Below are 18,093 nucleotides of genomic sequence, written 5' to 3' on the forward strand. Positions count from 1 at the left end.
TTCTTTCCAGATAGGGGATCAAAGGCAGCTTCAAGGAAAAGGCAGCATTTGAACTGGGCTATATAGACTTTTAAGAGATAAAAACAGAATGAGGGTATTCTGGACAGTGGAAAGAGCATTAGTAGAGACACAAGGACATGGAATAATATCCAGGAAGATTAATTTAAATATAGGGTGTATTGGGTATTGAGGCCAAGAGAGAAGAATAAGCAGTGTAAGTAGGTTAAGATCAGGTAATGAAGGTCAAATATAAAGAGCACTTTCTATGTAATACAGAGCTATTTGGAATTTAAATTGGGTTGAGATGGCATAATTAGAGCTGAATTCTAAATAATTAGGGCCTGAATGGGACAGTGTCATTGAGATGGGCAAAAAAGGGAAGATTTTGAGACATTGTAGAGGAAAAGGATGGACTTAGAAAGTGTTTTTGTGAAGATTAGGAATATAAAATGTATTTTTTAAAATGGCTGAGGAGTTAAACCTTGGTGGCTAGGGAGGTAGATTGTTAACCAAGATAAGGAAGACTGGAGAGAAACCTACTTTGGGTACAGAAAGGAGAAGCAAAATGTTGGTCTTGATTCATTGAATGACTGAGTCATTTTCTCACTCATATTGAAGTATAACATATATATGTAGTTAAGTTCATAAAAATGCATTAATCTTAAGTGACTTTTCATATTTAAATAAATACTGAAGCCATAACCCAGATCAATACAGAATATTTCCAGCACATCATCAGGTTTCATCATCCTGTTGTGAGTCAACAAATATCCCCCTTGGTGAATTCTGAGTTAGGCTCATTTTATATCTTTTCTATTATTATTACACAAATATTTACTGAGTTCAAAATAGTACCAGGAAAATATAGGGAACAGAAACAGTTGCTTGCTTGGCCCCAAGAGATTCTTTAATGATCTAGTGCAGTGGTTCTTATTTTACTACACATAAGAGTCACCTGATACTATTGTTGATATGTGGATTTGGTAGACCCCTTCCCCAAAATTTTAATTCAGCACTTTTAGGGTAGAGCCTTACAATATTCATTTTTCCCCCTACTGGAGGTCAACTTCTTTTCTCTTTTTTTTCTTTTCTTTTCCTCTTTCTTGTTGACATATACTAATTTCAGGTGTACAACATAGTGATTCAGCAATTATAAAGGTCATGAAATGCTCACCATGGTTAGTGTAGTTACTGTTACCACACAGAGTTGTTACAGTATGATTGACTATGTTGTCTATGCTGTACTTTTCATCCCCATAACTTTTTCATTTTATAACTAGAAGTTTGTACTTCTTAATCTTCTCACCTGCTGTCTCCCCTCTGACAACCACTAGTTTGGTCTCTGTATTTATGAGTCTGTTTCTCTTTTGTTGTTGTTTAATATTCTTTTTTTTTTTTAAACACATGTCCTGGTTTCCTTTGAAGCAGATGATCTTGGGGCTAGACTTGAGAAACACAAACCTACTCAGTGGAACAATAAGGCCTTGTAGTCCATGCTAAGGAATCTGGACAAAATTCTGTGGACTTCAGGGAGGAGCCAGAGCACTGACAAATGGAATAACAGAGTCATGGCTTATGTACTTGGAGATGACTCTGGTAGTGAGGAAAGGATGGTCTAGAGGGAGGAAGACTGCTGCCAGAGGGTCGTCACACAAGATCATTGCAATGGTTCAGATAAGGCAAGAAAAAGTCTGACTTTCTTTGGGAGAAAAGACAGATTCAAAAGGCATCTAGGAGGAGCACTCAAAAGCATGTGATCAATTAGGTGTGTGTGTGTAGAAATGAACAGGGAAGTAGGGAAGATGGCTAGTTGTCTTTAATAATGTAGATAAAAGGATTTACTCAGATCTTGAAGCCACCCTGACCTCCTGACTACTACCCACATTGAAGTGCTGAACACAAAACACTAACCCATTTGTCCTGAGTCACAGAGGGCAGATTTTTAGTGCCGAAGGCTGACTAGTATTTATCCTAATACATAGGGCAGTGTCAGAACAATAAAATGTTGAGCATCCACTTAATGAAGCCTTGTCAGACTCTCAAATATCTGGTCCTGATGGCTTTCAGGAATTTAGTTCCAAGAATGCTCCTCCTGCTGGGGGATTAATTGGTGTTTCCTCAACTAAATTCAAAATATCTCAAGTTGGTGGGGGCAGGGGTGGGAATAAAACCAAAGAAAACCTTGTGTTTGACATTGGAAAGCAAGCATGAGAGGCGAGTGGGGTAAAGACTAATTGCCATGTATCCTTTCCAGCATGTTTCGTCACAAAGTCTTTAGTGGTGGCAGCTGAGAGGTGACATGGATGTGATGTGACAAACAGAGGCTGTGTATTAGCCTTGCCAGCCAACCCACCAACTTCTTAGGAGAGGCACAGAGAGTAAGAACTAACCAGTAGATAGGAACTCCATGCCTCTTCAACCCCAAGTTCCCTTTAGAGGGGCGTAGACCCACAGTAGCGATACCGAGTAAGGTATCAGCAACATTATAGCTTATTACATATTACACTACAACTTACTACAGATTACCAAGAACTTTCTTCAAGCTACCTACTTCAAGTCTGAAAACAGTTCTCTGGAAGCAAGAAAGTGAAGATGTTGATCTTTTGCAGATGACAACGTTTGAACTTAGATAAAATGTCCTCCTCAAGGTCATACATATATATCCTGTTGGAACTCAGACTAAAGCACCGAGTATCAAAAGGCCTGAGTCATTTCCCCAAAAGTGAGCAGGCTCCCAGGAACCAAGGGCAATCTCCTAGCCTATCCTCAATCCCTTCTCCTGAAATGCTAGCATCTCTCCACTGAGGATGTGCAATGTCACAAGAGACCCTTGGCATATTAGAGTGAGGACATAACATAGGCAAGGGGGCATACACCATAATCATCTCCCCATCCTCATGTACAAGGTGTGCACATCTTTCAGATGCCAATGACAGACATAGAATTTGAACAGTGAAAACTGCTTTCTTCTTTGTGCCCATATTGATAGCAGAACTAATTTAAAAACAAAAAACAAAAAACACCAGGAGAATCCAGGTGAGTAACATGTATTTTTTTTTTCCTTAAGGATTTCTTTACAACTGATTCCTAGCTTGCTCTTAGCACTCAAATGGAATTGGGAAAAGAAATGACAACACTGATTCTTGAAAAATGTTTCCTGTTTCAGATATATAGCTGCCATCGCTGTCAGCATTTGGCTTCACCATCTGCCGTTTGTCACAGAAATCCAAAGCTCTTCTATGTAAAACTTGCTTAAATGAAATTCACTTAAAACAATTCTAAATACGAAGAAGTATTTAATTTAGCATCAAACCCAGCCTATGGGCCAGAAAAATTCAAAATTAAAAAAACTGGAGAACTGATATATATGATCATGCCTGCCGTCTTGATGCTGCTTAGTTCCCTTACTACATGAGTTTGGATAAACTCCAGAAATGAGCAAATGTTTAAGAAAAAGAAATCATCGTTGAAACAGTATGCTGATGTTCTAACATCTTACAGTTAAACCATCAGGTATAGACTTTCCCATCGTGAACCACACATCAGTCATGGCCATGAACCTGGTGGGAAAGGAGCAGATCAGAGGCTTTGCCTCCTATGCAGGACAGGCACAACTGGAACAGATACAAGCACAGGCTCTGGGGATCACCTTGTCTGGCAATCAGAACTGAGACATGGAAGGGCTGGCAGTGGACTTCAGGGATACTCAAACAGGCAGACCGTGCTGCTGGAGTGGGTAAAGGGATCCAGAGGAGACAGAGAGGCTTGAACAGGTAGCTTTTACACGAAGCCCTCTGGCAGAAAGTTAGAGCACAATGATAGGGAATCCAGAAAGAGGCCACATTACCTAGCGAGAGGAAGTACTTTCTCCAGCTCTTGTTTTCTCTTGTTCTTTTATTTTTAAAATGATTTTTTTTCTTTTTCTGTTTCCTATTCCAGTTATTTTCTTAGTACTTACATATTATCAATTCATGAGCCAAAGAGTATGTGTAGCTTTGGAGAATCATTTCTGTTGCAAAGCTTTCCTTTCATAAAGAAATGATGCCCTTTTTGACTTCTTGTTTGGGGCATTGCCCAACCTTTCTGAGAAATGGTGAGTGCAGAGAAAATACCCCAGCAACGGAATTGTCTGGACCATGTTTAATACAAACTGACTCACCAGGGAAGCAGAAATGCAAGCTTATGGTCCTCAGTTTCCTCTACAAAGCAATGCTAGCTTGTATATTAGTGACATGGGTATGCATCTCTCTGACCATCCATCTTGCAGCATTAGAAAGATCTCAAATTTAGGGGCGCCTGGGTGGCTCAGTCGGTTAAGTGTCCAACTTCAGTGCAGGTCATGATCTCACCATTCGTGAGTTTAAGCATCCCACCAGGCTCTGTGCTGACAGGTCGGAGCCTGGAGTCTGCTTTGGATTCTGTGTCCCCCCACCCCTCCCTCTTCCCCTCTCCCACTTGTGCTCTAGCACTCTCTCAAAAACAAACATTACAAAAATTAAAAAAAAAGAAAGATCTCAAACTTGGATTTAGATATTTAAACAAAACTCTCCCTGACACAATCCTCTTCCTTCTAAATATAAATATACATATATTCTTATCAACTTTCCTGTCCATAATCCCTTGGGGCTCTCTTATCCTGGGACCATGGTAAGCAGGTACTTCTGGTTCCATTTATTATCTTGACATTATAATATGGAGAGCGGTTTGGCATCCAAGGGCACTTTGTTTGGTGCCTGCACAGTCCTTTCTTATTGATAACCCTAATGTAGTTTATCTTTCTCTCAAGTGTGCTAAGTCAGTAAAATGCTTCTATAATCAAAACTATGTTAGAGGGAGACAAATTTTTCCCATAACACTTACTGATGCCAGCTGGTGTTAAACTGTCTGTTTTCCGTGGTCTTTGTATTTTGGTTCTACTTTTTAACAATATGTTTTATTTGGTTTTTATATCTACCTATATCTAAAGTACTATTAGGGTTATTTTCATATTGTGTTATATTCCCCAACAAATCATATACCCTTTCCAGCTATAAAACTAAAATTACTAGAGTATCAACCTAAAAAAAAAAAAACATTTAAGTGTGCTGCAATAGAACATTAAACCTAGATTCAATGTAAATAGACACTACAGCTATTCCTGCTAGAAGTATTGATAAAGTTTTTACATATTAAATTTCTATACATTGAAGCTAATTCCTGGTTTCCCCTGTGTAATTTTAAACACACTAGGCAACCATCTCCCTATCTTCCTGGTAAGATAAATAACTATTAACGATCCTTTCCTTCCCCAATCTAAACACTTACTCCTATATTTACCTCTGATTTTGCAAATAAACATTAAGAATCATCTTTAGAGTTCTCCAAACATGCTTCTTCCAATTCAGACCATTGTGAGCCAAAATCAGCTTTGGCCTTTGCAACCAGATCTCTCGTTTCCTGCTCAAAACGTTATTTCTTTGCAAATATTTTTTGTGCTTCCAGTCTACCTACCTACCTGTCACTGCACTGCCTCCTCAAATCCCTCTTTCCATATCCTCATTCTGAGATGACTCCTTGTCCACAAACCCATTCAAGCAGTCTCTGCACACTCCTGCAACTTCCCTGCAGCCCCACAAACTCTGCGCCCTCATCCCTGTCTAATTTTCTCTTCATCCCTTTCCAATGTGGTGTTACCTACTCTGTTTGGAACTAGGTCTTTGGCAATTATAGAAGGTATGTTATTAACTCTGCCAGCTGCTTCATCACCTGCACTCACTGCAAGCCAATTTTAAAAATCTTTGTTCCTGGATACTCCGTGTATTCTAATTAGAGAGCTTATCATAGGGCTGCAGCAAAATTCTGCTTTGACAATGATCTTTCCTCCTTACTTCCGTAATATAAAGGAAGGAGAAAATTGTATTTCAGACATCAACCTCCAGCCCTCATACTATTAATTTTTCTCAGTATATGTTTGTGACATCCACTTAATACCACTGAGCCCTTTCTTTTGGACCTTACTAAACACATGTGTGAAATTGTTTGAGAGCTCTGGACATTGAAGAAGGTGTGATGGCACACAAGACCTGTTGTTCTTAAAAGGGAAATCAGAGAAATGAGATTTGTTACTTTTTATCCACGTGCTCTCTATTTTACTTAAGAGACCTCTTTTTCTCTCAGATTTTTCCAACTCTCACTTAATTTGAGAGGAAGCTGAAGGAGACCACAAGCTGTGGCCGTTGAGAAGTTAATGTACCGTGTGATGCAGGAAGAAGCCCTGGAGGGGGCGCTACTGAACAACAGCAGTACAGCTGACTTTTGAACAGCACGGAATTAGGGGCCCGAACCTCCATATAGTCCAAAAGCCTTGTGTAACTGCTGACTCCCCCCAAACATAGCTACTAACAGTCTGCTGACCAGAAGCCTTATAGATAACATAAACAGTCAATTAACACCCATTTTGTATATTATATGCCATATTCTTACAATAAAGTAAGCTAAATAAAAATGTCATTAAGAAAATCATAAGAGAAAATACATTTACATTACTGCAGTGTATTTATTGAAAAATCCACATAAGTGACCTATGCAGTTCAGACCTGTGTTGTTCAAGGGTCAACTGTAGGGTCAACAGGCCTTACTGAATCGAGAATCTTGTTTATTGGTTTTTTCCTAAAGCCAAAAAGTTTTCTAATTCTCCTTTCATACTAAGTCTACATATTAGTATACTAATGATACTTAATATACTAATCCTTTCATTTATTCATTTATCCATGCATATATACAATCATTTATTTATTAATTCATTCATATTCGACTAACATTTATTAGAAACACCAGGTAAGGAGCTGTGCTCAATGCTGGAGACTCACAGAAAGGCAAGGTCTCTGCTTGCCAGAAGCCTCAGACCTAATAGAGGAACCAAATATGTAAAGAGACAATAAAATACGTCATGGGCATTGTGAGTACTGTCAGTGAAGCTGGGTGAGTTGCCTTTTCAAATCTTAAAAGAAGCATAATTGTGAAGTATATGAGAAAAATTTCAGTTGTATATATTTTCACTGAGGAGACTGCAGTAAAAGTATTTTAACATCGCATGGATCTATATAGAAACTAATTTAAAAAAAAAAGGTGCAAGTAATCCTGGGAAGTATTGTCACAGTGAATTATTGCATGACATTATATGCCAGGAATACATGTCAGGAACAGTTACTAAAATAGCCATTGTGAGGCAATCACTGTAATTATCTTTCCATGGCCAGACGTATTTATAATAGTCAAAGGAAAATCAAGTTGGCCTAAGCGGGTTGCAAAACTGGAAGAAATAGGGGGAAATATTCTCACTTAATTGAGCATTGATAAAGGAGAAAGGAAGTTGAATGAATTAGTAATTTAGTCACAAAGATGAGGTTTCTTTTCTTTTTTTTTCCCCTAGTGGAAGGTTATGGGTTTAGAAAAAAATAAGTAAATTGATGAAAGAGACACAGGATCACCTTTTTTCATCTGCAGAAGAAAAGAACAAACCTGGAGAGAATGTTATTTCAGGCCTTCCCCAACACTAATAAGAACTTTCTTTTTTAGGAGAAGGACTATCTAACAAAGCTGAACAAAGACCTGAAGACGCCATGCCATCAGTATTCTTAATAACTTTGACAGCAAGAAAAAGTATAACAAGAGTTTGTAAAGTAGGTGGCTTGCCAGGAAGCTTAGGGGTCAACTGAGATTTTAGAATTCCCAGTTCCTGAAAACACCATGGAAAGACAGAGAATATAATGGGAAAAGACAAAAAGCTAAGCTGTGATGATTACAGAAATTATTAGCATATGTTTTTATTTATACTATTATTTGTGTTTTCATCAATCTTGCTGGATATTGAATCTAGCCTTAAACATATTTACAATTCAATAATGGTATAATTGATTAAATGGAGTCCATTGGCTTTTACTCCAGGTAAGCAAACTCAGGTCTGTATCTCTCTGGATGTGCTTATGTCTGCAGATTTTAGTATGTCAGTTTGCCTTGTGACCGAAGTTCTGGGGCAAAGAGAAGTCATTGATTTTCAGTTTGTTCAGCTCTTTTCTTGTGGGACAGGAATGATAACTTACAAACATTTCTCACATTGTATCTAAGATCCAAAGCTTTTCTAAGGGTTTAAACAAGAAGATGATGTGATTTTATTTTTCTTTTTAAAGCATTACTCTATTTTGCAGCATTGATTGGAGGCCAACCATCCTGGAAACAAGGAGATGGGTTAGGCGTGGTTTCTAATGACAACATAATCTGATGTTGTTAAAGAGATGTCAGGGACAGGGCCATAAGATATGAGCACATTTAAGAACTGAGATGCCTTGGATGGATGGGTCCTATGCCATGACCTTGAAGTTATTCAGTACGAAAGTACAACTTGGTTTGAAGAGAAAGATACTTGGAATCAGGAAAGAAGTGCTTTGATAAATAAAGTAGAGCAACAAGAAATTACTGGGTGACAGGATGAAGAAAGGAAGAGCAAAGAAAAGGCATGAGACAGACTATTTCATAATTACATTTTTTTGACTTTCTATTTTTTCTTTATTATTGAGGTATGCTTGACATAAAATATTATATTAGTTTCAGGTATACAACATAGTGATTCCACAATTATATACATTGTGCAATGTTCACTGAAGAGTATGGTTACCATTTGTCACCATACACTGTTATTACTGCACTATTGACTGTATTCCCTATGCTGACTTCTTATCTCCGTGACTAATTTATTTTATAACGGGGAGTTTGTACCTCTTAATCTCTTCACCTACCCCTCCAACCACTTTCCCTCTGGCAACCACCAGTTTGTTCTCTGTATTTCAGTTTGTTCAGTTTTATTGTTGTTGTTTGCTTAGATTCCACATAGAAGTGAAATAATATGGTATTTGTCTTTCTCTGACTTATTTCACTTAGCATGATCCTCTCTAAATCCATCCCTGTTGTCACAAATGGCAAGATTTAATTCTTTTTTATGGTTGAGTAATAGGCTACTGGGTGTGTATGTCTATTATCTCTATATATCTATATCTACATATAGATATAAAATATCTTCTTTCTTTACCCATCTATTGATGAACACATGGGTTGTTTCCATATCTTGGCTATTGTAAATAATGCTGCAATGAGCACAGCGTGTGCATATCTTTTCAAATTAGTGTTTTCATTTTCTTTGGGTAAATAATAGTGGAATTATTGGATCATATGAAATTTCTCTTTTTTTTTTTGAGAAAACTTCATATTATTTTCCACAGTGGTTGCACCAATCAACATTCCCACCAATAGGGCACAAGGATTCTGTTTTCTCCAAGTCCTCACTACTACTTGTTATTGTCTTTATTTGCTTGTTTCAAGTTTTTACTTAAATTCCAATTAGTTACCATAAAGAGTAATATTAGTTTCAGGTGTAAAATTAGTGATTCATATTATACTTTTTTAAAACATCAATCTGAATGTATAATTGTCTTATACTGAATTGGAGAGAGAAGACACCCATTCCACTTTCTTCACTTAAAGCTTACATGGGATGAAGGGAAATGAAGAAAATGTGTCATTTGCAGAACTCCAGATTTCAGTTAAGGCGCTTAAGTAGATGGAAAAGATGGAAAGATTAAGACTTCAGTGGGGTTTATCAATCCTGAAATAGGTCCAGAAATGTAAAAGATTCTTGAGAAGAGTGAGGAGTGAAATATTTGGCCAGATATAAGACACAGAATACCAAAGGGCTACTTGCAAAAGAGACTTCAATCTTTCATAGAATGTGGGAAGCAAGGGATATGGGGATGTGAGTAAGGTGAATACAGCCCAAGAAATCTTAAAGTTGTGGACCCTCTGGCTTTACCAGATTCCACCGAGTTTTAGTAGAGCCTGGGTAGCTCTCGGGAGTCACAATGCAGGCAGGTGGCAGCCATGCTGGGCAGGAGTAATTTTTAGCATGCGTGTTGCAATCAGGTGGTAAGATAAACAACCACAATGGGCAGAGGCAAGAAGCTAGACAAACACCCAGTGGCCTCTTACCAAGAAAAATCTTAAAAACCTCACACACCTAGTGGCCGCTTATAGTAGGAGCAGTTGGAGGTGGTGAAGAACATTCATCATTGGACAGAAATCACTGACCCTGAAACAGACCATTCATCTTGCAGCAGCCACCAAAATTGAGAGGATAAAAGCATTTGCTCTCTTTGTCTTGCCTTTTTTTTTTTTTTGTTTGCCACATCCTACATCCAATCCTAAATTATTCATGACCCTTTTGCAACCTTCACTCATTTAAGCTGGTCTCTTTTAATGTCCAGCACTCTACCAGGAGCACCACTCTTTGGGTTTCTACCTTTTGTTCATTATTTTTGCAGCCCTTGGAAATTCTCCCTTCTGTATATGACCAGTGCAGAGTTCTCAATGACAGAACTTTAGGTCTAGTTAGTGAGAAAGATTTTTTATTCTAACTTTGTTTGCTCAGGCAAGAACAAAGTATTGTCTGCAGAGAGAACTGTCTGATGATAGCATAGCACTAATTATAATTTAAGAAAAACTAATTTTTAAAATTATTTTTTTCAGGTTTCTAGGGGTGTCAGGACCGCTATTTAAGAGTGGGATCATGAGTGAATTACGCTGAAATTAAGATTTCTTAGAAGATCCAGGATGGTAAATTATTTCCTGACAAGGTCTGTAAGTTGATTCTATTTATATAATGTTGCAAAAGGTGAATTTTCTTTCTTATGAGATGCTTTCATTAGTTAACCAACACATAAAAGAGTAATTCACATATTTTCTATTATTCCACAGGAAAATCCACATGGCTTCCAGGAAAGAAAGATTTAAAAATACTTCTCTTATGACAATTTATTCTGCTACAACCCTTCTAAGTGCCAATGAAATAGGGATGTGAATAGAATTAAAAAAAAGTCATTAAGACTTGAGTCCCTTTTAACATATAATTTAGAAGTCAACTGATTAATTGGCTTCAAGTTATATTTATTTTTAAGCATAATAATGTCACTACTGCAGGATTATACAGTTCATCAGAAAGATCTATCAAAAGCAACTTCACACAAATTAAGGTGACAGTGTACAACTCTTTGTCAGCAACCTCTAGTGGACCACATGGTGGAATTTAATGTGCACAACTCTGGCTGAAATGGTTGCAGTACAATCTTTTTTTTTTTTTATCCCATTCATTATGTATATCAAATTTAGTTTCATATATTAAAACTTCAAAGAACTGGTTTTCAATAATCATCTAATCTGTAAAGCTCAAAAAATAAAAATAAAATAATTTATTATTATGAAGAGATAATACATTTTAGGCCACTGTAGTAGTTTTCTGTTACTCCTGTAACAAATTCCCACAAACCTAGCAGCTTAAAATGATCCACAAGTATTATTTCTCTTCCGTAGGTCAGAAGTCTGAGTGGACTCAGCTAGTTTCTCTGCTCTGGGTTTCACAAAACCCAAATCAAGTTGTTGGTTGGCTGGTTTCTTATCAGGAGGCTCTGGAAAGAATCTACTTCCAGGCTTATTCAGACTGTTGGTGGAATCCAGGTCCTCAAGGCTCTAAGACTAATATCCCTCTTTCCTTACTGGCTGTCAGCTGAGGGCCACTGTTGGCTCCTAGAGGCCCCTCCCTAGTCTTCCTACATGGGTCCCTACTCAGAGCTAGCAACAGCATGGCCAATCCTTCTCATGATTGGAATACCTTTTAACTTCTCCTGCCAAATTTCTCCTTTGCTTCCAGCCAGAGAAAGTTCTTGGCTGTTAAGGGCTCATGTGATTACAATGTACCCACCTGAATAATCCAAGATAATCTCCCTATTTGGAGGTTCTTAATATTAATTACATTTGCAAATTCCCTTTTGCCAGGTAGTGTTAAATATTCACAGATTCCAGAAATTAGGGCATGATCTCTTTGGGGATGGGGCCTCATCTGCTTACCACACCCACCAAAAGTAAAAGAGAAATGCACAATCACGAAACTGAAGATCTATGAAAAAAAAATGCAATACATGGTACTTGATTTTAAAAAATTCTGAGAGGACAGCAAAGTAAATCATGACATGTTCAAACTATAGCATATTATTATGTGGCCAAAAACATCCTATTCTTAAAGTGTATCTAATCATATCAGGAGATTTATACAATAATATTTAAGTAAAACTAAAGCACAACAATGTATACTGTATAATCATATTTTATGTGTAGGGATATATACACATACATGCATACATATTTATTTTTATTTATGTACACATTTTATATGTACATTCAGAAACATTGCCTTGTATGTATATAATTTATATGTTATGTATGGTATTTTTATTACCAGAATAAAGCAAAATATTAGAGTGGCAATGTCTGAGCAATGATACTATGTTGTGTGAAATCATATTTTCCAAAACATTATAATTAGGAAATAGAATGCTGCATTTAAAAAAAATGATACCATGCATGGTTTCTCAGACAAAATGAAATATTCTAGCAAGAGAACCCAATGAGTCACATTACAAACAGACCTTAGTCTATTATGAATTAATTAGAAATGGAGATCTGGTACCCTGAGACTGGGGTGGGGAGAGGGGAAGATGATTCATACCTTACTGACAGATCAATCACAGAAAATCACTGAAGGTTCACAAAAACTTCTCTGCTAGATAAAACCTTTCCTGAGTGCCTTTCTTTCCAACCTGCAGTATAAAAGTTAGTAGTTTCTTATTTTGTTTATATAATTTATCTTGATTTTTACATGTCTGTATATAAATTCTGAGACAGGCTACAAATCACAGTCTCTATAGTTGTTTCAAGCCCCCATGTAGACTTCCAAGGCTCTTAAACCACTAGATCTCCTGAGTCAACATCATTGTCCTTCTCCCTTGATGAGGCACAAGTCTGACACAGGAAACAATGATCCTTCTCTCCCTCTGGATGTCTGGTAATTCTAACCTATAAGTTGGGAGAGAGAGCTATAGCTCTTTGACAATAAAGAACATTTACCTGTGCTCCTCATGCATTTCCAATGTCAAAAACATTTCAAATGAATTTCTACTATCATCTTTTTCTTAGAACAGTAAGTTACCACCAAGACAGTTGAGCTCATTTCCAAGCCTTGTTCCATGCCTTCATATTTTGTTAATATCAACCAGGCTGCCTTAAGTGGGGGAACACTGACATACGTCATTACAAAGGGTTATGACTGTCATTGCTCCATTTTTCTGAATTTCACTGCGAAGGCAGTCACTCCCCTTTGGTCTGAACAGTGCTCTTCTTCACAGAAAAGTTAGCATGCCTGCAAGCCTGTATTCGGAAAAAAGGTTTTCCGGAGGTTGAGTACTTTTAGGTATGATAGGCCACATGCAACTAAGACTCAAAAATAGCAGGATAAAGGAACAGAGGATTCAATTGTTCCCCATCTTTCCTTAGGAAATCTGACCCAAAGTATCTTTGATGATAAAACTGTCCACTTTATGTGTTTGCCTTTGCTGATTCAGTGCTCAAGACAGGCAAGAACTGCATAGAAACTACTCTCTCATTAGAATGTATTGCAACAAACTGGGGATGGTGTCTTGGTCACATGCTGCAAAATTGGGAGGTTTGAGTCTCAGTTCCCTATGAATCAGTGGTGTGGAGGTCTACAGCTGCAGTGGCACACCTGCTTTGTAATTATGAGAGCCAAGGCAAGACTAGAAGCGACATCTCTGAACAGAAAAGAGAAAATCTCAAGTCAGAGACAAGATAGGAGAATAAGTCTCATGACATAGATTTCAAATTCTGGTTTTACAATATGGGGCATTTGGTATTGGGGAAAGCAAACCCACAGGACTTACTTCAAAAGACGCTCTGACATAACTGAATTATATCCACAATAATCCACTTGCATAATGGTTCCTAATTACTTTGACTTGCCTCTTCAGTCAAGCCCTGCCAGCTTTAATAGATGGTATTTCTTCATCCCCTGCCCACATGTGTATATTTTACTATTATTCTGATATCTAACTATATCCCAGTGCTGACTTCAGGTTTGTTCCCCAACATCCTCCCCACATTGCCTTTGGTAGATCTTCATCAATTCTGCCTTATTTTTGGAAAAGACAGCCAGACATACTCCCCTCTGAGTGTCAAAGCACTAAAGCCCACCTTCAGAATCAAGAGAATACATTGCTAGAATATGTAACCAAGATAGATTGGATAATTTTCTGATTTCTCCACTCACATTATACCTTTCTCTGGTTGAACTTGGATAGTTCTAGAACAATTCCTGGAAGAAAACAGTATTGCCATAATCTCTTCTTATGGACTGATGGTTCTCGTATGTATAAAAATTACTGGAAAACTTATTTTAAAAATTGCTTTCAGGACCCAGTCCCTGGATATTTTGACTTAGTAAGTCTGGGATGGTCCCACTGAGCTGTATTTTAATGAATTATCTTTACATTGAGAAGTACTGCTGTTAACAGGATGAGAAAGGAAGAAAATAGAGGTCCTCTAGAAACTTGGAGGAAAATACAAACATTCTCTGGAATGTAAGATATGAAACTATTACCTATTGCATCAGAGTATGGACAACCAAAATCTTGAAACAACCTTCTGACTATCCTTCAGTGTACCATGCATCTCCCCTTTAAGTAGGATATTCTACTAGAAAGCATGAGTGTTTATTTCCCCGACAACTATACTTCTTGTGGGTAGTCCCCATCATAGTGCGTCTCTGTGAGGCCAAGCATGTGAGCTTGCTCTTTGGCGACAGATCTATTTGTGCTGGGCTCATCACTTGATATTGGGCCTTGAGACTGCAGAGAACAACAGAGCTTAGACCACAATAAATAGATGCAAGTAAAGACAGCCACTCTCTGGGGAATCCTGTCAAGGCAGCAGGACTGCCTCATGGAGTTCCCCACTGTATTTGCTACACTAGGGTCACTTTTCTTGATCTTCCACCATGGCTTTTTCAAAAAAAAAAAAAAAAAGCTAATTGAATTAGTGGTTGTTTTGTCATCTGTGAGCTTTTGGGAGCAGAGACTATGTCTCATCTATTTTGTGTCATTAAAGCCTAGCACAGTGTTTGATAAAGAAGTGTTGAATACGTAACTAGGTAAAGGAATGGAAGCACCAAGAAGATAAAGCGGGGGTGGAGGGCGAGAATGCTAGTACTTGAGGAAGAAGCATCCTCTACTCCACCTGATTTACCCCAGACTAAATGCTGCACTTTTTACACTTCAACTATTTTTTAGTCACACAGCTACCCCACAGTTTGCAAGAATAGAAAGTTTGGTTTATACCATGAAAAAACCCGTCTATACATTTATATTTATGATTTTCTAAAACTCATATTTGTTCTTTAAAACCCACTGGTGAGGTAGTGTTAAAGAGCTAGGAATAGGACTGCTTTTTGAAGTCTAATACATGTTCTGCTTGGAAAAAAAACTGCTTCTAGTGTCTAAGAATAATTAACAACACACTTTAATTTATGAATGTCTGTGCTTAAAGGTCTCTCATCCGTGGGAAGGGGAGAGAGAGAAAGAAAGTCTGAAAGGCTAATGGAAAACTTTCATGTCCTTGTGCTCAGCTCTGGTGAAACATCCAGGAGTGGTACTAAAGAGGCCAGAGGAATCGCTGCTGAGCTCTGCTTTACATATGTGCATTATAAATTGGTAACCTCCATATTTTAGGTTTTAGACAACCCTCTCTCCCCTCCAGTGGCTATGATTTAAGAATAACAATGTGACATGAACATTGAGATGAGAGGATAAGTGAATAAAGAAAAGGGATGGTGGTGAATAATTAAAAGGAGGTGGGGGAGTAAACGGGGAGAAAGAACTGACTCATGGGGAGCAAATGTATTCATTGCTTCTTTGTCTCCTCCATGCACTGTACCTCTCGACTGGGAAAGCAGATTTCTTGAATCTCAAAGGAAATAAAGGTGGCAATTAAATGCTGACAAGAAAAATAATAAAAATAAAAAGGAAGAAAAGAACAGAGAGGAAAGACTGCCTCCTCCCTCAACCATACATCGTGATCCTGACGATCTTTTCCCCATCTGTCAACACGAGAAAAGTCAAAGGATTTGATCTTAAGGGCATGGGCAGTGGGTTTTTGAATCATCCGACAAATGGGTCTAGTTCTTTTTTTTTTTTTTACACCCCTTTCAACTGTCCTATCTTCCCCACCCATCTCTATGAGTCAGCTGCTTATGTTCAGTGAACTCACATAGTCTACTGTAGCAGACCCATGAGGGAAGTCATTCCTGCTGACCAGATCTTCCCCAGCCTTATGACCATAGCCTCCTCTCCATTGCCAACTACCCCCACCAGTGCTCCCACGGTCTCTATTTCTGGATACTGTGCTACCTGAACCCTCAACCAACCCCCACTCTCTACTATGCCTGCTTCTCCCTGTATTCTGAGTGTTGATAGGGGGAAAATGCAAAATCCAAAAGACCCAGTCTTTGTTTACTTCAATTGCCACTTCCCAGTAAGACTTTTTATTCTAAGCCACTTCCAATAATGTGTCAAGCAACTCTTCCCAACCCCCTGGATCTCAAAAGATACCCTGGCCCTCTTCATGCCCTGGCCTTCAAAAGATGACTGTCTTTCCTCCTACCTATATGGGAAAATCAAAACCACGCCACAGACATTGAGAGTTTCCCTAATTTCCTGTCTGCCCAGTTTTGCATCCTTTATGCCTAAAACAAAAGAAGGGAAATGCCCTATACTCCTCTCTAAATTCAATCCTAACTCATCCACCATAGCACATTCCTGACTAACCCCACCTCCATCTCTATCTGATCAGCTCTTGTCTTCATCCCGTTACTCCTTCCCACAGGTCTTGACCTTAAGCCCCTGGTTAATATTAATTTCATTTCCTTCTACCACGAGACCAGGCTTCTGAGTAGCCAGAATGGCCTCTTTAATTTCATTACTATCTTGGAGCAGTCTGCCTCCTGTCATCACTAGGGTTTCAAGTTCACCAGTGATCCCCACTATACCTCCCAAACCCCACCAATTTTTCCCAGAACTAAAAGTCACTGTTGTCTCTTTCATTTGACACTATCAAAATGCTAAATACCCTTTTAGGCCTGGTACAATTTTTTCCTACCCAATACCTCCCTGCTTTCTTTGATTCAGAGACTTCTACTATTTCCCTTTCCACTGTCTCTCAGCACCCTTACTTATGCCTCAGTGCTTTGCATGCCTTTTTCTTTTACTTGGTTGTAAGTACCATGAGGGTAGGAACTACATCAGAGCTAACATACAGTGCATTCTGAAGGACACATTTTCAGTAAGAGGAAACTGTGTTCAACATTTCTTTCTTGAACTTTCTTCCCTTCACTGTTCCCTTAGCTGACTAATTCCCTTTCTTCACTACACTGCTCCCCCACTGGTCAGTTATAAGTTATGAAATGTTTCTCCTTTCTGTCACATGCCATGAATCTATGTCTTTGCCTCCATTTTTTATTGTCAATACCTGGTACAAACTCTCCCCTTCCTGTGGCTAGATTATGGCAACTGTGTCACCCAAGCTAACTTCACTCTCCCCTTTCCAATTTCTCATTGCTATACTCATGTTTAATTGCCACTTCTCATAAATTCTATCCCAGATCTATAACATTCAGGGGTTCTCCGTTTCCTACCATGTCAAGTTTAAAATCCTCTACCAGATTAGGTACAGACTTGAAAGTAAGCAATGCATTTCATTCTGCCCAATTTCTGACTACTTCCAATATGCTGTCTTCTGGTCAACCTGGTTTCCTCCTGAGTCAGAGAGATACAACGCACAACATTATCTCAGGGACATTAGAGTCACAAAGCCGTGGATTTGAATCCTGGCCTTTCCCTTTACTAGCTGTTGGCTTGACAAGTTATTTACCTCTTTAAACCTCAGACTGCTCATTTGTAAAATGAAGGCAATAATACCTTCCTCACAATTATATCACAACCAACTGGTGAGCCCCTTATATTCCTTCTCTGACACTACAGTACCTAGCACAGAACTGAGCCCAGTGCAGGTGCTCAAAAACGGGCAGTAGTTAGTGGTGCTTATCTCGACAATGAGAAATGACCTCAGTGATAAAGAAAATTAGGATCAAATACAGGACTAAAGGAAACA

General features: G+C 38.4%; 1 pseudogene; it reads right to left on the reverse strand.

The window, feature by feature from the left end:
* LOC123610337 overlaps positions 1-16,789 on the reverse strand; it is an 85,408-nt pseudogene extending 68,619 nt beyond the window's left edge.
* Between the last annotated feature and the right edge of the window lie 1,304 nt (positions 16,790-18,093).

The sequence above is a fragment of the Leopardus geoffroyi genome, chromosome C2, assembly GCF_018350155.1.
Source record: "Leopardus geoffroyi isolate Oge1 chromosome C2, O.geoffroyi_Oge1_pat1.0, whole genome shotgun sequence".
Classification (NCBI taxonomy): domain Eukaryota; kingdom Metazoa; phylum Chordata; class Mammalia; order Carnivora; family Felidae; genus Leopardus; species Leopardus geoffroyi.